Source organism: Somniosus microcephalus, chromosome 24 (genome assembly GCF_052327205.1).
Source record: "Somniosus microcephalus isolate GS21.2 chromosome 24, FLI_Smic_1.0, whole genome shotgun sequence".
NCBI lineage: Eukaryota > Metazoa > Chordata > Chondrichthyes > Squaliformes > Somniosidae > Somniosus > Somniosus microcephalus.
In genome coordinates this window covers 23,949,440-23,960,323 of record NC_141010.1, presented here as the reverse complement: position 1 = coordinate 23,960,323, position 10,884 = coordinate 23,949,440, and positions in this window count along the sequence as shown.

Sequence of the window (10,884 nt, the reverse complement as noted above, 5' to 3'; positions counted from 1 at the left end):
TCCCTATTCCTATACTCGAACCCCCTTGATATGAAGGCCAACATACCATTTGCCTTCTTAATCGCCTGTTGCACCTGCATGCTCTCCTTCAGTGACTGGTGCACAAGAACACCCAGGTCCCTCTGCACTTCCCCATCTCCCAATCTATTGCCATTTAGATAATAATCTACCCTCCTGTTTTTACCCCCAAAGTGGATAACCTCGCATTTATCCACATTATAGTGCATCTGCCACGTATCCGCCCATTCCCCCAACCTGTCCAAATCGCACTGTAGCCTCCTGACATCCTCATCAGAGCCCACCCCTCCTCCTAGTTTAGTGTCGTCAGCGAATTTGGAAATATTGCATCCAATTCCCTGATCCAGATCATTTATATATATTGTGAACAGCTGGGGTCCCAGGACAGATCCTTGCGGCACCCCGCTGGTCACTGCCTGCCACTCCGAAAACGAGCCGTTTATTCCAACTCTCTGTTTTCTATCCGCCAGCCAGTTCTCTATCCACGTTAATACTTTGCCCCCAATTCCATGAGCCTTAATTTTGCATGATAATCTTTTGTGTGGAACCTTATCGAAGGCTTTCTGGAAGTCAAGGTACACCACATCCACTGGCTCTCCCCCATCTATTTTACCAGTTACTTCCTCAAAAAATTCCAGCAGATTAGTCAAACACGATTTACCCTTTGTAAATCCATGTTGACTCTGTCCGATCCTTTCCCCATTTGTCAAGTGCTCCGCTATTTTATCCTTAATAATGGACTCTAGCATTTTGCCCACAACCGATGTAAGGCTTACTGGTCTATAATTCCCTGCTTTCTCTCTACCCCCCTTTTTAAATATTGGGGTAACATTAGCTACCCTCCAATCCACGGGTACTGTTCCCGAGTCAATGGAGTTCCGGAAGATGATCCTTAGAGCATCTGCTATCTCCAGGGCCACCTCCTTAAGTACCCTAGGATGTAGTTTATCAGGCCCCGGGGATTTGTCGGCCTTCAGTCCCCTCAACTTACCCAACACCATATCCCTAGAGATACTAATTTCTGTCAGCTCCTCCCTCTCATTAGTCCCTATGTTTGCCGATATTCCTGGGAGGTTATTTGTGTCCTCCTTTGTGAATACAGAACCAAAGTATGAGTTTAATTGGTCTGCCATTTCCTTATTCTCCATTATATATTCTCCCGAATCGGACTGCAAGGGGCCGACTTGGGATTTTACCAGTCTTTTCCTCCTGATATACCGATAAAAGCTTTTGCAGTCTGTCTTTATGTTTGCTGCAAGTTTACTTTCGTATTCTATTTTCCCCTTCCTGATTAATCCCTTTGTCCTCTTTTGCTGTATCCTGCACTGCCCCCAATCTTCCGGTCTGGTGCTTTTTTTTGCCAGTTGATATGCCCTTTTTTTTGATTTTATGCTGTCCCTAATTTCCCTCGTTATCCACGGTTGAGTCACCTTTTTAGGTTTATTTTTATGCCAAACCGGTATAAACATGTTCTGGAATTCTTCCATTCTATCTTTGAATGCTTGCCATTGTCTATCCACTGTCAATCCCCCCAGAAACGCCACCCAATCAATCTTACCCGTCCTGGGCGCGCGGAGCGGGGTCATGAGCCATGTGCACAAAGGGTAGCCCTTGTCCCCGATAAGCCATCCCCTTGGTGGAGGCTGTGCCTGGAACATGTCAGCCACAGTAGTCTGGCGCAGGATAAAGGCATCGTGGCTGCTTCCTGGGAAGCGGGCATTGACAGCTAGGATGCGCTGCCTGTGGTCACACACCAGCTGCACATTTAGGGAATGGTAGCCCTTCCGGTTGCGGTATTGCTCGGCATTGTGGATAGGTGCCCGCATAGCCACATGCGTGCAGTCAATGGCGCCCTGCACCATGGGGAAGCCCGCGATCCTGGCAAATCCGACTGCACGCTGCTCCTGCTTGTGTTGGGTCATGGGGAAGGAGATGAATTGGTGCCTCCTCGCGAAAAGTGCTTCGGTGACCTGTCGGATGCAGCGATGCGCAGCGAACTGGGAGATGTTCGCAATGTCCCCAGCAGCGGCTTGGAAGGAGCCGCTTGCATAAAAGCTGAGAGCCACCGTGACCTTCACTTCCACCGAGAGAGACGCCCTGGACATGAGCTGTGGCTGCAAATCTGCGTGAAGCAGCTGGCAGATCTCTCCAACCACCTCCCTTCTGAAGCGCAGCCTCTTAACACAATGCGCCGCAGTCATGGTGAGATATGAGACCTGCTCCCGGTATTGCCTGACTGGGTAAGGCCTACGTTGGCGACGCCTAATGGCCCCTCTGCGTCTAGGCATGCCTGGCCCTCTCTCAAAGCGTCTGCGAGCCCTTCGCACAAAATGTAGCAACTGAGGGTTGGCCCCCCATGCAGCCCCCATTACAAAGTTCCAAACAGCAAAATCACAAGGATGCAAATGTCAAAGCACTGGCTAGAAGCCAAAAATACCTCTCCTATGGTGTCCGAAATCAGTAATCTCTGTGCCTTGCTCTCTGTGCAGAAATCCAAAGCAGTCAAGTCATTGCAGCGAAATGGCTAGCTTTTATGGGTGAGTGGATGTGCCCTTTAATTAGCGCTCCCCGAATCCCACAGGGCCTCTGTTGAGTTCCATTTCACAGTTCTTAGCAGCGCCACGCCCACATCGGCCGGGCGCCACTGAATTTCCGGTTTGGGGCGCACAAACGGCGTTGCACGACGGAATGACGTCATAAGATGCGCGCGCAGCTGAGCGGGCGCTAACACTTTGCACCGGCGCTAAAGCCCAGCTGAATTTCGGCGTAGGCGCAGATCCGCCGGTGCCCGGGCGCTAAGTGGATAGCGCCGGAAATCTGGCGCTAACGGCTGGCGCAAACAGCTGAATTTCTAGGCCTCACTCTCTCCACCATCGGCGTACCGTGGCTGCAGTGTGTACCCTTTACAAGATGCACTGCAGCAACTCGCCAAGGCTACCTCGACACCACCTCCCAAACCCGCGACCTCTATCACCTGGAAGGACAAGGGCAGCAGGCGCATGGGAACACTACTACCTCCAATTTCCCTCCAAGTCACATACTATCCTGACTTGGCACTGGGTCAAAATCCTGGAACTTCCTCCCTAACAACACTGTGGGAGTACCTTCACCACACGGACTGCAGCGGTTCAAGAAGGCAGACACAACTTCTTTCTCAAGGGCAATTAGGGATGGGCAATAAACGCTGGCTTTGCCAGCGACGCCCACATCCCGTGAATGAATAAATAAAAAAAATTAAAAAAATTAAAAAATCAGATTGAAGGATTGTAAAATAAACAGCTCAAGGACTGAGAAGGAATTGTAAATTAGAGTGGGTGGGAGTGAAATTCGATGTGGCCCAGGCAGCACATTAATTTGGTGCTGCTTTCTAATTTGAATGATTTTAGTCCAGCGACAAAAGCACTGCTTCAGGCTGTGCACTCAGCAGGAGGCTGTTGCGATGCTGCATTTTCTTAAAGCAAGGCTGTCAGTTTCGAAAGCAGTCTTGAGCCCTTAAAGGTGAACTGCCTTCTAAAAAAAATTAAAAATCAGTCAAGAATAGGCAGTCTTCAGCTCTTAAAGCTAAACTGCCTTCTGCACATACAAAATAGTAAAAATGCTTCAGCACTAACACAAATGGCTCAACAGGCCAGGGAAAGGGCACTCAGGGTCTCGCACACAGCACTCCAACTTTGTGCAGGGGGTCAACACTGGAAGAGAGGTCCTCTATCCACAGGGTCCAGGAGGCCCTCCAGAAAGAAGGATGTGAAAACAGATCGCCAAGACCGTCACTGCCAGCTTACTCCAGTGCCCAAAGAAGTTTCATGACCTCAGATTGGTCAAGGTCAGTGAATGCGTCTTCGAAACCCATCTCTTACCAACTATACCACTAGCCTCACACACTGCTCAATGCACAACCCCTGCAACCCACCCCCCCATCACTCACCTACCAACAATCTCTGCCAAACATGAGGCACACCTCACATTCCTAGCTTCATCTCACCCCCTTGGAGGAGATGGTGCAGGCCATTCTTAGCAGGGGCATGGTTGAGCCCTTGGCCAGCGGCGGGGCTGAGAGAATACAAGATGCCGGTATCCTCACACGTTATCCTCCTTCTCACATCCCACTACCCCCTCATCCCACAATATCCTCTGATTTCCAAGCTGGTTGTAAAGTGGTTGACCAAAAAGAGGGAGAGGAGAGTGAAGAAGAAGAAAAAGAAACACCCATCACTCGATTTTACACTCCCAGCCACCAGCTCCTCGAGATCGTCCTGCAAGGCCATCTGCAGTGTCCCCCACTGAAAGTCAGCAGCCTTCTACCAGCCATGCTGCAGGCACTGGGGTGGCACTGTGTGACATCAGTAGGATGGGAAAAGGCACACGCAAGACAGTCACTAAGGGAATGCATAAGGGTGATGAGTTGATTTTTTGATGTAATATTGGATGCATACGTGGATAAAGTTGGATTGGAAAGTTTGCTTTGTGGTGGCTTTTATTTCAGCATTGTGGCCAAGAGGACGCTGTGATGGTCAGTAACAGAGGGAAGGTAAGGTGTGGGACAAATGTTGAAAGGGGAATTGGGATTGAAGTCACTGGTACTGCAGGCAGATGATTTGATGCTGGATATCCTGGCCAGAAAGGGGCGGTCTGGGTTGCCTCCTTCCTTCTGCTTCCTCCTCTTCCGCTTCCTCCTCTTGCCTCTGCGAGCAGCTTGTCCCCTTTGCTGTTTCTACTGCATCTCCATGTCATGCTGCAGCCAAAGGGGGATTGCAACTAGAGCCCCCAAGACTGTGAGCAAGTGGTCTTCTTAGAGGCCTTCTTTTAACATCCAAAGCCTTGCAAGTGTCCAGCAGCACTCCCTGTGCTCCCTACACACTATAATGTTTTAAATGTATTGCACCAAACCACTACTCCAATAAAATGTAAAAAAAAACACTCCAAATGCTGAAATCGAAACTTACCTGAAAGATGTGTGTGTCCCTTTAAGAAGCACTGACAGCATCTCTGTACAACTGCTGCACACATGTTCTTCCGTGTATCGTTAGGAGAGGGCAGCATGGAGTGCGGCAATGTCCAAAATCGCAGTTGTGCATCAATTGAGGCATTGCACACCACACCAATTGATGTCACGATCTACACATTTACATGGGAGAGGCGAGCGCAGGCAACGACAGCGCTGCCGACCTCTCTAAAATGGCGGTCGCTGTGTTCTGCACCGGAAGCAGGTGAAAGTGAGGCGGCGGCCAGTTTTTCAACAAAACCCACTTTAACAACACTGAATTTAGTGGCCGGTAAATTCAATGTCAAATCAGGTACAGAAGAGAAATAAAGAGATGGAAAGGAAGATTAGCTTAAGAGAGAGAGAAAAAGAGACTGAAAGGAAAAATAAAAAAAATTTTTTTTACATTTTCAAAATCTCCAACAACCATTAATACCTGAAGGAATGAGACTCCACACTTGTAATAATTATAAGAAGTCACACAACACCAGGTTATAGTCCAACAGCTTTATTTGAAATCACAAGCTTTTGGAGCGCTGCTCCTTCGTCAGGTGAAGTGGAGAAATGCATAAAGACACAGCTTATATAGTCAGAGAATGTCAGATGTTTACAGGTAATCTTTCCAACTGCCATTTATCACACCTCGGCAGAGAGATAATCACAGCAATCAAAGGTGTGAATGGTGTCCAAAGAACAATGAGGTGGGGTCACAAGGGGTCAAATGTTGCAGATGCTGGGGTCTGTATAGAGTTATACAGCACGGATAGAGGCCCTTCGGCCCATCGTGTCCACGCCGACCATCACACCCTGTCTAATCTAATCCCATATTCCAGCATTTGGTCCGTAGCCTTGTATGCTATGGCATTTCAAGTGCTCATCCAAATGCTTCTTGAATGTTGTGAGGGTTCCAGCCTCCACAACCCTTTTGGGCAGTGAGTTCCAGACTCCAACCACCCTCTGGGTGAAAAAGTTCTTTCTCAAATCCCCTCTAAACCTCCCGCCCTTTACCTTGAATCTATGCCCCCTAGTTATTGACCATTCTACTAAGGGAAAAAGCTCCTTAGTATCCATCCTATCTATGCCCCTCATAATTTTGTACACCTCAATCATGTCCCCCCTCAGCCTCCTCTGCTCCAAGGAAAACAAACCCAATCTGCCCAGTCTCTCTTCATAGCTGAAGCGTTCCAGCCCTGGTAGCATCCTGGTGAATCTCCTCTGCACCCTCTCCAAAGCTATCACATCCTTCCTGTAGTGTGGCGACCAGAACTGCACACAGTATTCCAGCTGTGGCCTAACCAGTGTTTTATACAGCTCCATCATAACCTCCTTGCTCTTATATTCTATGCGTCGGCTAATGAAGGCAAGTATCCCATATGCCTTTTTTACCACCTTATCCACCTGTTCCGCCACCTTCAGGGATCTGTGTACTTGCACACCCAGATCCCTCTGACCCTCCGTCTTGCCTAGGGTCTTACCATTCATTGTGTATTCCCTTGCCTTGTTAGTCCCCCCAAAGTGCATCACCTCGCACTTTTCCGGGTTAAATTCCATTTGCCACTGTTCCGCCCATCTGACCAACCCATCGATATCGTCCTGCAGACTGAGACTACCCTCCTCGCTATTTACCACCCTACCAATTTTTGTATCATCCGCGAACTTACTGATCATACCTTTTACATTCATATCCAAGTCATTAATATAGACCACAAACAGCAAGGGACCCAGCACCGATCCCTGTGGTACCCCACTGGCCACAGGCTTCCAGTCACAAAAACAACCTTCGACCATCACCCTCTGCCTTCTGCCACTAAGCCAGTTTTTTATCCAACGTGCCAAGGCACCCTGGATTCCATGGGCTCTTACCTTCTTGACCAGTCTCCTGTGCGGGACTTTATCGAAGGCCTTACTGAAATCCATGTATACCACATCCACTGCGTTGCCCTCATCCACACACCTAGTCACCCCCTCAAAAAATTCAATCAAATTAGTCAGACATGATCTTCCCTTGACAAAGCCATGTTGACTATCCCTGATTAATCCTTGCCTCTCCAAGTGGAGACTGATTTTGTCCCTCAGAATTTTTTCCAATAATTTTCCCACCACTGATGTTAGGCTCACTGGCCTGTAGTTCCCCGGTTTTTCCCTACTCCCCTTCTTGAATAATGGAACTACATTAGCGGTTCTCCAGTCCTCTGGCACATCCCCTGTGGCCAGAGAGGTTCTGAATATGTGTGTTAGAGCCCCCGCAATCTCTTCCTTTGCCTCACACAGCAGCCTGGGATACATTTCGTCCGGGCCTGGGGATTTATCCATTTTTAGGCCTGCTAAAACCGCCAATACCTCCTCCCTCTCGATGTTAATGTGTTCGAGCATATCACAGTCCCCCCGCCCTATTTCTATGTCTACATCGTCCCTCTCCATAGTGAAAACAGATGCAAAAAATTCATTTAGAACCCCTCCTACACCTTCCGGCTCCACACACAGATTGCCACTTTTGTCCCTAATGGGCCCTATTTTTTCCCTAGTTATCCTCTTACCCTTAATATACTTATAAAACATCTTAGGATTTTCCTTTATTTTGCTCGCCAGTGTTATTTCATGGCCCCTCCTTGATCTCCTAATTTCTTTTTTAAGTATCCCCCTGCACTTTTTGTACTCCTCTAGGGCTTCCTCCGTCTTTAGCCTTTTGTGTCTGCCAAAAGCCCTCCTTTTTTTTCGAATCCATTCTCGTATATCCCCTGACATCCAAGGTTCCCTGTGGTTTTTGGAACCACCCTTGACCTTTACGGGAACATGTTGCCATTGTATGATCTCAATCTCCCTTCTGAAAGCCTCCCATTGCTCCGATGCAGATTTTCCTACAAGTAGCTGATCCCAGTCCATTTTGGCCAGATCCTGCCTTATCCTATTAAAATCAGCCTTCCCCCAATTTAGAACCTTTATTTCCGGCCCATCCCTGTCCTTTTCCATGTACGAAAAACAAAAAGACAGACAAAAAACTTTTTTTTTTTGCTGGAAATCACAGCAGGTTCGGCCGCATCTGTGTAGAGTGAATAAGCCAACGACGACTCGAATTAAAAATAATTAATTTGCAGTGCCAAAGTGCTTGATTGACAGTAACTAACATTTATCCTGTCATTAAAAGGGTACTTAGACTTGAAGTGACAAGACTATGGGGGCGATTTTGTCAATGGGGGCGCGTTGGAGGTGGGACTGCTGCTTGTCGGGTTTAGTCCCGCCTCCATCACTTACCTTCACAGCGCACTTTTGGACCCCTCCGACCCCCGCAGATCCACTGTTCGCCTCGGTGACCCTGGCGGGTTTTCCCGACGTCGGGATGCCCACGCCTCAGTTGGAAAAATGGGGAAAATCCTCTTAACTACCTGTTAACAGGCAATTAAGTGGCTGTAATCCCCTTCCCGCCTCCAGGAGACGGGACCTGGCGCGGGTCGGCTACCCGCCTCCTGGGAAGATGGCACGGAGGCGGGTTGGGGGCGGGATGGGCACCCGCCCCCAGATTCTGCCATTTTCCCGCCAGTCCTGCCTCCAAATCCGCCTCCCCAGGGCTGGCAAGATCGCGCCCTTAATGTTCTGTGGCGAGTTTAGTTCGTATCTACCTTGTAAAAACAGGAGCTTCATGCCATTCAATGCATTTCAATGGTGAGGCAGACAGCGAGATACCGTCTTCGTGAAGCTACCGGCCGAAGCAGAGCAACTCAGACAGCAACTTTTGGATATTGGCATTTAAATGGGCATCTGCTCCTCGCCTGAAGTTGCTGTACCATTTGCACATAAAGAACAGTGAGCACAAAACGTGGCCCATTAAATACAGTAGGGAAATACACCGAACTGTAGCATTTTACATGTACATTTCTGAATTCTCGCAGGGAATTCACACGCTAGATTCCCTCAGGGGCGGGGGGACCCACTTCTTCAGTGCTCGACTATTGGAGTGTGAATCTTAACGATGGTACTTATATTTTGCAAGTCAAACACCTGGCTAACCAAAGAAAACTATGTTGTCATCAAGCATTTTCATAAGCTAGGTGCAGCATTGGTTAGATGCTTGAGCAATATGCCTTAACTGTCAAACTGCAATTCCTAATACACTAGTATGAATTTTTCCATTTCCCAGGGTAATCATCTTCATTACCTCTCTGAGGCTCACATTTTTCTCTGTCTGTAAAGTTTAATGAAAAAGTAGATGGGAGGGCGTCTGTGGGGAAGTGAAGTGTACAATAACAGTGGAAAACAAGGTAAGACTTCTCTCTTGTTTTTAGCTGCGGAATTTCCTTCTCAATATTCTAAACTGTGTTTACAGTGATGAGAAAAACATTACTTGTTAAAAAAAACCTTGTTAAATGGCAATCATGAGAAATTATAGAAGAATTGTGGGGGAGGAAGGAATAGAAATGAAAATTGAGTAATTAGCCTACAAATGAAAAAACAACAGAAAATGCTGGAAAAACTCAGCAGGCCAGGCAACATCCGTGGAGAGAAAAATAGTCAATGTTTCAGGTCGAAACCCTTTGTCAAGATTGAAAAAGCACAGGAAATGAAACAAATTAAAAGGCCAGTTTGGAGGCTGGGAGAGAACAAAAGAGAAGTGAAGAGACATTAAGAGGTATTCAAAACGAGACGAGATGGTGATAGGACAGTGGAGACAAAAGACGGCTCAGATTAGGTGTGAAATGCGCTGGCAGAATGGGAGACAGCTGCCATGTGGGAGAGTAAAAAAGGTGGGGGGGGGGGGAAAGGGCCAAAACAAAGGTGTGGATAAAAAATATAAGTAAAAATTAGTAAAATAAGTAAAAATAGACAGGGTAGCCTACAAATGAAGTTGCTGATATTAACAGGCAAACATATAACACGTTCATATGACTTTCCTCTGTCCAGTATTTTAGCAGAAACTTAATTTAAAATAAAGATGTTATTTAAATTATTTAATATTTAAAACATTTAAAATAAATAAGTTAAGGCCTGTGTTAAAATGGCAAAGAAACTGCATTCATACACATTAAACATGTATCTGCTAAACTTACCAACAGTATTTTCTAGACTGTTACGTTAGATATTCAGACTTGAGATACTTATTTGAAGAAACAAGACTTCTTTGCATTAGAGCAGAATGTTTCCTAAAAGAGAATTTAAGGATCTCAGTAAGACCATGCCATTGTTAGTCTTAGGCATATGGTGATAACTGGATAGTTTTCATTTTAAGTGTTTCAACAAATTATTTATAATTGAGATAGCAGATGATCAATAAATATTTATCTGAAATCCACTGCATGGAACACAGTGACTATCATTTGACATATACTGTAACTGGTTCCAGGGGCAATAGGCCAACTGTCAGGGGTCACAGTGTCAGTGTCCTGTGATAGATGGTCAGTGTCCAAGAAGATGTGGTAGAGACTTTTAATGCAAAGTTATGAAATGTTACTCCAAAAATGAAAGTGCAAGGATCTTCAATCACAGACGTACTGTGGCTGCAGTGTGTACCATCTACAAGATACACTGCAGCAACTTGCCAAGGCTTCTTCGGCAGCACCTCCCAAACCCACGACCTCTTCCACCTAGAAGGACAAGGGCAGCAGGCGCATGGGAACACCGTCACCTCCAAGTTCCCCTCCAAGTCACACACCATCCTGACTTAGAAGTATATCACTGATCATTCATCGTCACTGGGTCAAAATCCTGGAACTCCCTACCTAACAGCACTGTGGGAGTACCTTCACTACTCGGACTGCAGCGGTTCAAGAAGGCAGCTCACCACCACCTTCTCAAGGGCAATTAGGAATGGGCAATAAATGCTGGCCTTGTCAGCGATGCCCACATCCCATAAATGAATAAAAAAACAGTGCTTGGTCCCTTCAATAGGTCCA